The sequence below is a fragment of the Plectropomus leopardus genome, chromosome 3 (genome assembly GCF_008729295.1).
Source record: "Plectropomus leopardus isolate mb chromosome 3, YSFRI_Pleo_2.0, whole genome shotgun sequence".
In the NCBI taxonomy this organism is placed as follows: Eukaryota; Metazoa; Chordata; class Actinopteri; order Perciformes; family Serranidae; genus Plectropomus; species Plectropomus leopardus.
In genome coordinates, this window is record NC_056465.1 from 37,373,141 (window position 1) to 37,387,810 (window position 14,670).

The following is a 14,670-nucleotide window of genomic DNA, read 5'->3' on the forward strand; positions in this document are numbered from 1 at the left end:
TCACGCATTAGGTATCCTTCTGCGTCTGCTGTTTATGTTCCGAGATGCTGCTTCCATGATGTCAACAATAGCACATGGCGGGGTGACGCTGCATGTGGTTATGTTTAAGCAACAACAGTACTTGGCAACCAACGCCAGGATGTCAACAAACTCACATGCTGGCACGGATGTTTAGGATTAGTCTAAGGAGGTGTAGAAAAAAAAACATCACATTAGTAATAGCAAGCTCACACAACATTCTGCATCAAAGTCCAGCTCATTATATTACATCATCTCTGGCTGTGTTTCAACCAGACGCCATCCTGCCACGTTTCATGTGCATGCGACAGGTTTCGTCCGGTGCAATTTTAAGTGATGCCGTCCGTGTGCTAGAGATTGGACTATGCGCACATTCCCAAAAAATGGGCTGCACGCCAACATCCCAGCAATTGACCCCAAAGTCCAGTTTATTTTAACGTTGCAGCATGGTTCAGTCTTTGCATTTCCTGCACAGAACATAAACAGATGTGCCTAACGCAAGTGATTGCTGCTTCTTCTTTGTGAGTACAACTACCTGCACACCGCCACCTACTGTATCGGACTGTGCACATGCATGTCTACTCGAGCACAAAACAACGTTACTAATGTGACGGCTAAACACCGGATTGTGCTCGGGCATAGTATGAAACAATCACGTCTAATGTGAAAAGATCCTTACTAAACACTTCGTATTTATGTTTATTTTCTTGTGCAACAAAAGCACTTGTTAAGTTCAGAAAAAACCTAACCATACAGGAAGCAAACAGCAGGCTCCCAGGTGAAAGTCCAGGATTTGTTGGACCCATCCACCTCCCCTCCAAACAACCCTGTAGGGACTACTTAAATTCCGATGTTATCTGGCGGCGTTTCATACTGATGTCATCCATCGGCGTATCATGCCACCACAAAACGAAAGGATACCTGATTTTGTCTGTGTCTGACGCAGAAATCACTGAACAAGCGGCTGTATTTGACAACTTCAGAATGAGAACGGGTTGTTCAAACCTGCTAAATTGAAGTGGCAAATCCAAACATACCAAATAGCGTACTGAATTTCTAAGCAAATGTGCAAAATAATGCTCAAGAAATCAGTTTGATGAATTGGAGAGGCCATAAAAAGCATCTTTGGTTTGAATATTTCAAATAAGGAGAAACGGTCTGTTTTTAGGCAAGGGGGCATTTAAGTGGAAAAGAGGTGTGTTTTTTTATTTGAGTTAGTCTTTTGACTGAAATCTGGAGTAGTTTCAGGTTTATGTATTAACATCAGCATTCAAATAGTGGGAGAATGCAAAAACAAAAAAACAGAGCAAAAACTCAAATTCCACTGGAAAGGAGTCCTTGAAGGGAAAGCTGTGAAGAGTTCCAGTTCACTGGGTGGTGCTGGTGTTGTTGGTGGTGTTTGTGGTGGTGTCGGTGCTGGTGTTGGTGGTGGTGGAGGCTGGGGAGGGGCTGAATGTGAAGCTCATTACACCACGTTCTCCTCCTTCACAAACCTAACAGCAGACCTACAAATCAAAGCCAAGACTGAGAGAGTGATGAGCCCATAAGGCCCAACGCTGCGTCCAACCGGCTGAACCAACAAGCACCTTAACGCTAACTCACACCAGCATTTTCTGACAGAAACTCACGAATTGACAAACAAATCTAACAAACCCCTCTGAGCTTCTAACCGCCCCGAATCCTGCAGCTTCCTCCGTCCACCCGGAGTCTAGAAAACTGATCCAAAGCTTGTCCGATCAGCAATATGAGCGAGAGCTGGAGTCAAAGACTGACTTAGAAACTCCATAAGAGAAGCATTCGCCTCCCCTCCTCCCTCCTCTTGCTTCACCCCCTCCCTGCCAAGAGTTTTTGATTATTTTTTTTTGCCTTTGAGGAATTCTGCCGCTCCGTCAGGAAACAGGGTTGAATGAAGGCTGAGCTTTTTATGCTAGCGCCTTTGTTATCTTCATGTTTGTCCAAATTCTCCCAGGCAGAGATAAAAACTCTCCTCGCCACCACCTGAGAAACAAATCCTTCAGACCGGACCGCTGTGCGAGTGCGCACTCTGGACGGGGTCAGGAGGTAATTGAACGTGAAGAGGGGCAGAATTCTTCTAGACCAGGGTATTTTTAATCCACCCAAATACTTCCAATCACTTTAGAGACCTGAGTATGTGAATTATAGCAATGCTGAACGTACAGTACTCGTAGAACAATCGTTTAAGGAACAGGGAGAGCTTCAGTGACACCTAAAATCCGACTCCAGCAGCTTTCAGTCGCTCTAAACTGAATAAAAGCGCCGCCGTTTCCCCCGTCCCCGCGAAGCAGAAGGAAGACATCCTTCAGTGCGACGAGCCGGGGAAATGAGTATAAATGGCATCACTTTAGAGAGATGAAGGAAAGTCATTGGACGAGGAGGCAGGTAACACTGAAGCTGCTCTCCAGCGCTCAACTGTAATGAATTACGGTGTCACTGCTCCTTTGCAAAGATATTTATTTATCCGATTGCAAAACCATTACATGGTGCTAAGTGTTAAATCAAGCCAGTGAAGGGGAGGTAAGCTGGAAAATGTGACAATTTGAACTTACTATCATGCTTCCTGACAGCGTATCAAAGCATAGCAGTCTAATCTGCATGAGAACTATGCACTGACTTCAAAACAGACATCCACACGTGCACGCGGGGCGCGGCTCACGTGCGTGCGCCTGCCCACGTGGACTTTGGTATCTAACTTTGTGAAAAATTTCAGCCTCTGCCTTCTTTTACGATCAGTCCTTCCAGATCCCAGCTTCTACGGACCGAACGAGTTATACAAAAAATCTGAAAAAGAAATGAAAAATAAAAACAAACCAGCATATTACATGATATATTGAAAAAGATCAAATGTAGTGCCTGTGAAAACCTGTATTATAATGCTCTTCTGAATACTGAATACAATAATTGTTTGTAATTGTTGAAATTTCTGACCACCAGTAGCCTTTGCTGTCTGTCAGGCCCCTCTGATTATAGCTAATGTACAATAATCATAAGATATAACTGCATGCTCTTCCATAATCGCCTAGTAAACTGTTACGAAGACAACAAATGAGAAAAAAAATTTACAAAAACCAGATTATGTTCCTGTTTTGGTTCCTCTCTCTTCTGTTTCTCTCCCTGTATGCCTCAAAACTTTTTCTGCTCACCTCCTTCATCTCTCCATCCTCACACATGGGACTCTTTCATCCCGACATGAAACCGCCACCGAACACCTCCACGGTTTTCTACTCTCTGTCAGTTCATTGTCATTGATCTGATGGGTGTGCCACCATGATGACTGCCCCGGGGCGATCGGCGGACTGCCGCAGCCTCGCGGGGTTTCAATCTGACAATCTCCGGCTAACTTTGAACATCAGCAAACACCCGGCTGGTCTGGCCTCCCCTCGCCTCCTCTCCGCCCTCCCCTCGCGTCCATTGACCAGCGTGGCTCTGGGTGAATCCTCCTCCTCCTCCCCAGGCAGTTTCCTGCAGGAGACCAAATCGATGGCCTCGGCCTTTTTCTGCAGCGCTCAGCACTATCCGGGACAGAATCCCCCTCCTTCCTCATCGAGCCTCCGCTGCGTCTCCCTCGGCAGGACTTCAAACGAGCCGCCGCTCCTCCAGGATGAGAAAGGTCTAGAAAGAGAAAGAGGTAGCCAGCACCTGGGAGACTCCCCCCTCTCTCTCGCCCCCCTCTCCTCTCCCAGTCCCAGGCCAGCTGGGGTCGATTGGCTTGTCTAGCTCACCTCCAGTGGCTCCTCTCTGTTTTCGACTCGCAGCCTGTCGATGCAGCTCGGCTCTTTGAAACTTAACAGTTTCTTCGACTTGTGCATCTCTTTTAGGCAGAAAACTTTGGGTTGACAAACTTTGCTGATGACCAGACTGTTTTGTTAAAGGACGATGCCGATGATTTTGTGAGTCTTCTACGCCGCTGCTTAAGATTTTCCCAAGAGCGCTGCCGTGTTGTAAATTTGCAAATCATTCTCGTAGGGTGTCGTATGAAACATTTCAGTTGGTAGCCAGTGTAAATCAATGGCGTACTGGGAGAAAAACTGAATGTAAATGTTTAAAACGCGACAGCATGCTTTGAAAATCTGATCTTTAGCAGACGGACTCAAAGAAACAAAAACATTGGCATTGTCCTTTAGAATAAATAGAACAGAAATCTTAGCATCAAAACATTTCCGTCACTGTGTTCAAATTATCAACTAAAACAAACCAGGGATTTGTTGTTTTTCTGTTTTTTTTCCAACGGCCCAAAACTGCCCACATTCTCTCGTTTTCCAGCCGGTGTTGAATCTTCGAGCCGATCATCAATGCAGATTATCCATTGGCTCGATCGCCGTTTCTCGTTGCCTTTCGCCCAGCCGTCTGGAGGCGACGCTAACTGTAGCGAACCCACGACAATCTCGAGGAAGGAGAGCTTTATCTTTATCTTTACCCCCGAGCGTCGCCGGGCGGACCGCGTCCCGCTGCAGTCTGAGTCACACATTCGCACCATCGCCTCACGTATCCCATCATCCCCTTCTCACTGCCCGATTCACCACCAGACGACATCCATTATCCCGACCACCACCGGTTCCTCCATCACCTCCATCCTCACCCAGAACTGACTTAAACCTTGTGCCTCTACAACTCTTTTATGGAACAGGGCGGCGTTTTCTGCCGCCACCGCCGCACCGGTCCACGGTCTGGTGTTACACTTTTGTTCAATGTTGACTAGTTTCCATTTGTCCGGTGCCATTGTTGTCCCACCTCTGTGTTCTGAAGCTGTGAGTTTGCACTGACGTCTCTGACGGTCAGCCCTCCTTCTGTCGTCTGTATATGTTGTTCTGTTATCTTTTTTCCGTTCTTCCCTTTTTCCGACTGTTGTTTCTGTTGAACTGGTGAAGTGTTGGCCCATCCCTCTCGGCCCCATTAGTGACTCCATGTCCACGCAGACTCAATTTACTGGAAGCAAGATGTGCATTTCCTATGCAACAACGACAAAAAATAAAGATGCTAATGCTCTATCGACCGTTTCTCTGGGTGTCCTTCTGTTGTATCGTTATGTGTGTTTGTTGTTCAGCGCTGATGTGTCCAAAATTTAGTATTTCACCAACAAAGAAGAAAGAGCTCTTTTTGTACAAGAACCACTGTGGGGTTTTTAGAAAAAGTCTTCATGTGTGAGAGTTGAAAAATGTGGCTGCTTTTCTTCCCTGATCATTGGATGAAGTTATCACATTTCAGTTTATTCATCAGGTCAGATTTGTTTGAATATAATGAGAACATTTGACTAACATTGTGCATGATTTCTGAACTTCTCCTCCTCAGTTTAAATGTGATATTTGGAGGTTGAAATAAACAAAAATATAAAAATAAACAGGACAAATATCCTAGAAACATGCAAAAAATTGTAGAAATGTCCTGAGCATCCCTCATGTAATGACAATAAGCCCTTAAAGTGACAATTATTTGGGGTGTTTGGCATTAGTGGGGCTGGTGGAGAATTTGACCCGAAACAAATTCAGTAGAAATCCATCTGGAGCGATGTTTCTTTGGGCTGCAGCATCTCGATTCCTCGGCTGATAAAATCCCACCCACTTCTGAGCGGAGATCAAAGTCTGCTGCTGTGTGATGTTCCCTGAAATCCAGGCAGAGTGAGACCTCTGTATCTGCCTGTTTCCAGTGTTCGCTCTCTGTTTGATCTGCCTTGTAACAGAAACACTCTGGCTCTAATCCGGCCTCTCAGCGGTCAGATCTGCTGATGTCAGCCGTCCTCGTGCACACTGAAACTCTGTGTGTGTGTGTGTGTGTGTGTGTGTGTGTGTGTGTGTGTGTGTGTGTGAGTGTTATTGAATACCACTAATACTCTTTCACAGCTCTCTTTCTGAGGATTTCTGGGATTTCACAGTCTCTTGTGGCTGACGGAGAGAAAGCAGGGATGAACAGTGAGTTACTTTCAGTATTGTGAACACAAAAAATAGCTTTTTTTATTTTGTCCTAATTAAGAGTCAGAAAAAATACATTATCATGCAATCTCCCAATAACATTTTGATATTTCTTGTGTTCTTCTTGTTGAAAGGTTAGTGAGAGTTATTAGGGCTGTGAATATCTGTATTAAGTGTCACAGAGGTCTGTACGGCCCAAGATCAGAGCCCCGGCACAAAAATGTTATACCATAAAATTGTTAGCGTTTGACTGGAGACCAACATCTGGCATGTGAGTCCTATGAGACAGAGATTTGGCTTTTCCAAGTTGCGTTCACAAGGCCTTGGGCTGGGCGAAAAAAAGTCTTATCATGATAGTTTTTTTCACATCAGTTGATATCGATATATATCACAATATACATCAAATCACTATTTCTGTCGAGCTTAAAGGTTCCTTTGACTCCTCAGTGAGATATGAAGATATCATCAGGTAAATTTTGGTTTAAATATTTATTTTCTGTCAGACATTGAACATGACAAATATACTGTAGAACAGCATCACCAGCTGGAGGACCTATTCTACTAAAACTCACAGAGGTCCAGGTACTAAAATGTCCGAGCCTCAAACCTCAAATCAATATCACCATTAATTGAACATTTTACACTGATTACGATTAAAGAACGATTATTTTGCTCTTTTTTTGTGGTTTGTTTTTTGTCCTCATAGTTCACTGACACAGTGTCATGTGACCATGGTGTGTTGGAGTGTAATAAACATCTGATTTATTATTATTTATTAAACTTTCCAGCATTATATAAAAATGAAAATCTCCATCCTAAACAAACTTCGGGTACATTTCAGCACATTGTGCTGATAATAGGCCAACCTCTCCTGACTGCAGGAAACTTCTGAGTCGGCCTACTTCTCCTATAGCTGCCAACATTCCCAGTTAGAGAAAGGCTGAAAATAAGCGCATGTGCTTGTGGTCCCGGGCCCCCAAAACATTACATCTGCCCCCGGTAATAATAATAATCATTATTGCATGATCCCAGTCTTTGTCAAAACTTGTCATTTTCAGTGTGCAAGCTGTTGGCTCGGACGTTGTTGTTGTTGTTGTTGTTGTTGTTGTTGTTGTTGTTGTTGTTTCTGTCACACTCCTGCATTACTGGTCAACATGTGACCAGTAAGGGATGAGCACGTGCTGTCCTGGTTCCCTGTGTGCTGCATTTGGGTCCAAACTAGGGATGATAACAAATTAATTAATGATCGATTAATCCGTTGTTAAAAATGTGATTAAACATGCGAAATTTAATCAATAAGCTATGAAATGCTGTCAAAATATATGCAATATGTTGCAGTGAGCTTTGAGGATAAAATGCACAGTTTTAAGATTTCATTTTCAAATAGCAATTAATTGATTAATCAATCATTAATTTTACTGATTAATTGATTAAGGAAATTGCTTACAATTTGCATCCCTAACCCGAAGGGGATTTTGAAAATGCTAACATGTGGTTAATGTACGTATGACTTCTATTTTTGTTTTTTTGTTTTTTTGCATTTCATGTAAAGTGTCTTTGAGTACTTAGAAAAGTGCTATGTAACTCCTATTAATTATTATTATTATTATTATTATTTTATTTATTTTTCACAGAGGGAAGGGCGAACACAAACACCCAGCCAACGGCAGCTTTATGGCTCCATCTGCATCCTGGGAATCACTAATTAAACATATTATAATCTTAACTTAATGCTCAGACAGCTCTGTGATTTCACTGATCTGTTTAAGAGCTCTGTGTGTTTGAGGACGCCTGCACGTCATTCAGAGTGGCATTTTACGTGACAGCAACACTGTGTGACAATAATCTACGTTCAGAAACAAACTGTTCTCTGATTGAATCTGCAGCCTGGACGAGCTGCTCCGGCGGCGAGAGTTTACAGCCTGACTGGCAGATTCATTAACTAACAGACACGTCCACACTGTCCCTCCATGATGGACACGCGGCAGACTGAGGACGACCTGTATTGGCAGACTGATAAATCCACAGAAATCGTCTTTTTTTCTCTCTCCTGGTGAGTTTCCACACCTCCCTGTCTCCCCCTCCTCCCTCCTCCCCCCTGCTGTGTGTTTTGTTGTTGTCGGCTGAGCTCAGATTCTCCCCCGTGTGCCGGGTGGAGGCTGGGAGCGCCGCCTCACCTTCTCCTCTCAGGTTTCAGGGAGGGAGACGACCGCAGAGGAGCGTGAATAATTCAGCCAGCCGCCAACACCGGGCATCGCCTTTCCACAACACACACACACACACACACACACACACACACACACACACACACACACACACACACACACACACACACAGAGAGGAACACACAGCGTGACCTGATACGCCCCCGCAGCAAACACGCTAAAGGTCAGCAGGTCAGACTGTGAACCTGAACCTGAGACGAGACCACGCCCTGACGCCCTGCACACAGGAAGTCACAATAACAGTGATAAAAAATTTTAAAAAACTCAAAACAGAACATTTCTGGTTTGTTTTTAAAATCTGCTTTTGAAAAGTGACAATTAAAAAGTTGTGAAATGACTATTTTGAGATTTTACTTTTTAAAATGTACCTGAATGAGCAGCTGTTGAGGATGCAGCACTTAACCCTTTTAAACCTCAGCAAATTAGCATGTGAGCATGAGAAGAAGGTAACTTTAAAAAAAAGAGAAATGACCCCAAAGACTGAGAAGAAATTAGTAAAAAGTTGCAAGAAAATTATCTGAAAATAAACAAAAGGAAAAGTTAAATAAATAAATAAATAATAATTCTAAGAAGTGCTAAAAAAATATATAAATAGAATACATGTATTTGTTTTTTTGTAACTTAATTTTAAATATGTAATTTGCGTGTGTGCATGGGAAGAAGTATGAGCAGCTGAACAAGAAATGGCCCAGAAATTATTAAATAAATTAAAACTATCTAAAAATAAGCAAAGAAAAGTAAAAAACAAACAAACAAAAAATCACATACAGAAGTATCAAATTAAAATAAATAAACTGGCGTGTGGGCATGGGAAGAAGTCAGTGAGCAACTGAAATGGCCCAAAAATGAGTAAAGAATTAATAAAAAGTTACAAGAAAATTACATCAAAATAAGCAACAAAAAGAAAAGTAAAGACTAAAAACAAACAAGAAAATTATTCTGATAAGTGCTAAAAATAAATAAATAAATAAATAAATAAATGAACAAATAAACAAATAAATAAATAAAATTATATATATTGGATTAGCATTTCCAATATCGAATTAAAATAATAGTTTTCTGGACATTTTCCCTATTTTTTGATCATATTTATATTTTCACTTTTTTATTTGTAAAACAGTTAGGTTTCAGAGGTTTAAGTACTTGTGAAAGGTGTTGAAAACAGTACAAGAAAAGTGATATACATCCAGGTGGTTTTTCAGTGTATTTTTACTTTGAATAAACTTTAAAACATGAGATCCAGGGGCTGTGTATTTTTTCTCTCTTCTTATGTAGGTAAAGGATCAATTCTGGTGAGAGGGCAACTTAAATCACCGGCAACACAAAAAAACCACACAAAGCCGCGCACGCACCGAAGCTTCATGCACGACTGATCAGTTTGTTAATGAGGCTTTTCTCAGCAGCTGCCTCCTCGTTCAGAAACATCGATCAGGACGATGATGGAGGAGCAGAAATCAAACCATTAAACCTGAGGAGTGGAGGAGACAGCAACCGGCAACGTGCTTCAGCAACACGGCAACCGAGGCAACCTGCTCAACAGCAATGTTACTGAACAGATTCATGCTGCTGAGAACTGAACAAGAAATAACTTGCAGTAACTCGAGTCCATCAAAGCAGCATTTAAGCATTTGAAACTTGAGCAAATGGTTTTGATTTCTGTCAAAAACGTGGTAAAAAGGCACAGAGCAACTTGACAAGGAACGTCCCACAAACTGCAAGGAATAAGGAAAAAACAGAAGATAGCACTTAATTTTTTTTTAATGTCCAGAAAACTATAATAATAATAACAACAATGACAGTATTATTATTATTATTATTATTATTATTATTATTTTATTATTTTTAACCATTTATCTATATATTTATTCATTATTTTGTGTTGCTCTATTTATTCATTTTTATTTTTTCTTTCTTCTTTTGCTCAGTTTCAGGTAATTTTACTATAACTTCCACCCATGCTTTGTAAAGAAATCAAACCCATCAGCTCAGGTGTTCGAGGCTTCAGATGATTTAGGATCTTTGATGCAGATTCAGGTAAGTGGGGTTTTAGCTCCGCCTCCAGCCACACCTGAGCCCACTTCCTCGTCAGAGGGGAGGCGGAGCCAAGAAAAGTTTGCAGAGGAGCTTGAGGTGGAGGTCTGTGTGGGACAGCTGGAGCTTCTGTGTTTCTCCCTCAGCTGCGGAACTGGAGCGGAGCGGCTTGTTACCTGCAGCCTTCAGGTGAGCTCATGTCTCTCTGCTGGTTTTACTCTGTTTGTTTGAGGGTGTCATGGCGGCCACCGCGAGCGCCGTCAGGTGTCTCCGCTCCTCGGTGTGTTTGGTTTGTTGTCTCAGCTTCAGTTTCACCTTCAGGATGAGTCCAGTCCGTCACCGAGCAGATCACACAGCGCGCGTCGGGAGCGCGTGAGCAGCAGCGCCGAGCGTGTTGTTTTTTTTTATTTTGGCGCCCATGTTATCAAATTAGCGCGCGCACACTGCCCGCCTGAGCAGCGCGTGTCAGGCGCGTGTCAGGCGCGTCTCAGCTGCGTCTCAGCTGCGGCTCGTCTACAGAAACGGTGGCTCGCCGATTTTTTCCGCGTGGCGCTCTGGTTGTCAGCAGCAGAAATATTCAGTGAATATGGAGTCTTTCTGATTATATTGACTCTGTTTCACTTTATACTGCAGTTTAAAAGTCTCTCTGTCACAGAGATGAGGAAATACAATTAATAGGCTACATTAAAAAGTTAAAATAAAGTAAAAAAAGATAAGTTTTGAGCTGCTCTGTGAGCCCCAGAATCACCATCAGGCAGGACGTGCAGGGTTAATGAGGGAGCTGAGGCTGCTGGGAAACGATCGGCCGCAGGTGACGACACGCCTGACGGACGCATGGCTGCAGGCGATGCTGTGAGGCGTGAAGATTACAGAGAGGAAACAATCTCAGGATTATACGAACATATCTGAGCCCAACTGCCATATATATTTATATATATGTGTGTGTTACTGTTATATTTACAGTTACAGTTATATATAGTTATAGTTTATAGTTTCCTTTATAGTTATAGTTATAGTTAAGTTACAGTTATAGTTCCTGGTGTGGACAGCCATTTAGCTATTCATCTCTTGTGAGTTGGTGGAGACCAAAAACAGAGCTAAGAGACAGAGAATATTGGACATCAGATGGACACAAACTTAACGAGTCCTCATGAATCATGATGTTGAACTTTAGAAATGAAAATGTGTCAGTGTGTCACCACGGGTTAAAGTCACCGCGGGTTAAAGTCACTGCTGGTTTGTTTCGTCCGTTTGTCTCCTCCGCTCTGGTGTCTTTCTGGGCCCCTCGTACATTCACATGTAGCCACGGTAACCACGGTGACACCACCTTAACGAAGGGCCACAGACACACCCCCACCCCTGATCCCCCCTCAGCCATAATGAAAGACCAATTAGAGGAGAGGATTAAGGCGCTCCACGTCCACACACACAAATTAGCATTAATCAAAGAGTCACTGTGGTGTGTGTGTGTGTGTGTGTGTGTGTGTGTGTGTGTGTGTGTGTGTTCTCCACAGTGAATAGCGATGAGCTCCAGGCTCAGTGTGAAGTCGTATAATTGCTGCTGGTGTTTCTGATCAATACCACACCCACCACAGGGCTCAGCCAATGGGAGCAGGCTTCCAGCAGGTGTGTGTGTGTTTTGTGTTTAAGTGTGTGTGTGTGTGTGTGTGTGTGTTAGTGTTTGATCAATGTGTCAACTTATTTGTGCAGTGATAATAAAAACTCAGGCAGGAAAAGTTGCTAAAAAAGTTGAACAGATAAAAAAAATCAGCTTGAAACTTAAAACTTGGACTTTTAGTTTGCTGAGTGGCAGAGCCGTGTCACACGTGCTGACGGTGACGGTCTGAAACGCTCCCTGGTCTGATTTGTGTCCTGGTTTTGATGGTGAAACTGGTTTTCCTGGTGGCACTGGTTCTAAAACATCTGTAAGAAATCCCCCAAAACGTTTCAGACTCATAAAGTTTTGCATCATCGTTAGCAGCCCCAATTTTTTTCTATGTAAAACATTATTTTCAGTGTTTTTCCCAGTTTAACCCTTTGAAACCTGGAGCGTCGTCATCACTTTTCCTGTGCTGCTTTCGGACACTTTTCACAAATATTTAAACCTGTGAACGCTGTTTTCTTTCAGAAACATGGAAAAAGGCAATGAGCAACTTGGTGAGAAATGTTCCACATATTACGAAAAATGAGCGGATATTGAATTAAAAACACAAAAAAGCAGAAACAAAACTGGAAAATGGAAGTGGAAAATGTACCCTTTCTGGGGGCTTTCCCCACATGTTTCAGCCCCAATAACTCTCCACACAAAAAATGGTCTGAAACGTCTTTTTCTATCATTGTGAAATCTTGAAAAAATCTTGTATAATGTACTTATTTGAAAATTAACAGAAAATCACTAAAATGCAAATGTTGCCTTGAAACATCGTACCATTATGGAATCCCACCATTACATTTTTTGGTATTGTGTATTTATTTAACAAAATAATAATAATAAAAAAGGAAGAAAAAAGTGCTTAAAACATAAAATAATTCTGTAAAATATATATATATAAATAAATAAATAAATATATATATATATATATATAAATTTTTGACATTTCGCACCAAGTTGCTCTTCGACTTTTTTCCCACTTTTTTAAAAGAAAACCAAATAAGGTTTATATATGAAACTTAAGGAGAAAGGACCCAAAAATCAGTAGAATTAGTAAAAAAGTAAAAAAAAAAAACAACAAAAAAACATTACCTGAAAATTAGCAAAAATCATAAACAAAAAACAACAAAAACTCAATGTAAAAAGATAAATAAATAAAAAAGGAAAACTGACATGAAAAAGTCCTTAAAATTATAATAATTCTGCAAGAAAATTTAAAATATATAATTACAATAATTACAAATTTGTAGTTCTCCAGACATTTTCCCAGAGCTTTCAAAAATTAATTTTCTAAATCTACATTTTTTGTGATTTTTCTGGACATTTCTCACCAAGTTGCTCTTTGACTTTTTTCTCCACTTTTTTTTGAAAAAAAAAAAAATAAATAAATAAAATCAGGTTTGAATATTTAAAAACGCATCACAAGAAAAGTGATGTCCCTCCAGTTAAAAAAATGCAGAGTATGTCAGGAGGAGTTTGCTGATGAAGAGCTAATAATCCTCCTCCTCCTCCTCCTCCTCCTCCTCCTCCTCCTCCTCCTTCGTCTCCTTCAAGGTTCTTCAAACAGAGAGCTGGTCGGGATTTAAAGCGTCTGATCTTTAAATATGATTTTATCTCCCTGCAGAGGAGACATTTACTCTGACAGGTCGACGTCTCCCCTGAGGAGGAAACTTACCCTCCTCCTCCTCCTCCTCCTCTTCCTCTCATCTCCTCCTCTCTTATTATCTGGTGTCATCTTGACTCTCTCTCCTCCACATCCTCTCATCTCTCTTCATCTCCTGTCGCTTCTCTTTCTCTCCTCTCTCCTCCTCACCTCATTTCTCCCCTCACGTCTCCTCCGATACTTCCTGTGATTTACACACCGGCTTCACCTCCTCCGAGCGTGCCAGAAGTTTCTCTTTACGTCTTTCAGTCCAAGAACTTTGGATCAAATAAACCGCTCGTATTTGATCACTGAAACTAGTCCGAGTCTTAACATCAGAAAGTAACATCACTGTCTTTATCGTGAAATCCGTGATAACAGAACAAGTAAAGGCAGGTGCAGGGACACAAAAACAGACAGAAGACATGATCTGAAGGGACACAAAGACGTGCAATAAAAGTGAGGACACAGAGAAGAGCACAGAGAAAACCAAATTCAACAAAAACAGCATTTAAAAAAAGGGAATAAAACAATCTGACTGTGTGTGTGTGTGTGTGTGTGTGTGTGTGTGTGTGTGTGTGTGTGTGTGTGTGTGTGTGTGTGTGTGTGTTGATTGTAGGTTTTGAGTGAGGATGGATTCACATCTGGTAAAGAGGGATCGCTCCTCAGTCGCTCTTCCTGAACTTTCTACCATTTTTTAGGTTTTTTTTTGTGTAGTATATATATATATATATATATATATATATATATATATATATATATATATATCCCAACAGACATTATAAATTTGTGATTATTATCAATCTGTAATTATAATATATTTTAAAATTATCTGACAGAATTTATTTTAATTTTATTTTAATTTTAAGAACTTTTTTCTGTTCTGTTTTCTGTTTCATTGTCATTATTTATTAAATTGGACTTTTTTTTGCTAATAAAAATGTCAGCTCTTCATCGTTATATCCCACTAGACATTTGTGTGAAATTTGAGCGTACATATATTCTTGGGTTATGGCCAAAAACATGTTTTATAAAGGTCACCATGACCTTTAACCTTTGACCTTTGACCAACAAATTTTAATCACTTCATCCCTGAGTTATATATATATATATATCTATATATATATATATATCAGTTCTCTTATTTTTACGGTTCTTACTGGAGCTGTACTTTTTACT

The 14,670-nt window shown here is 41.2% G+C and overlaps 1 long non-coding RNA gene across 1 annotated transcript in view; it reads left to right on the forward strand.

Annotated features, from left to right (window-relative positions):
* Positions 1–10,303: 10,303 nt before the first annotated feature.
* Positions 10,304–14,670, forward strand: part of LOC121941083 — a 14,870-nt gene continuing 10,503 nt past the window's right edge. Inside the window, exon 1 of the long non-coding RNA XR_006105723.1 lies at positions 10,304–10,387. This is a non-coding gene — a long non-coding RNA (uncharacterized LOC121941083). The remainder of the gene's footprint in view (positions 10,388–14,670) is intronic.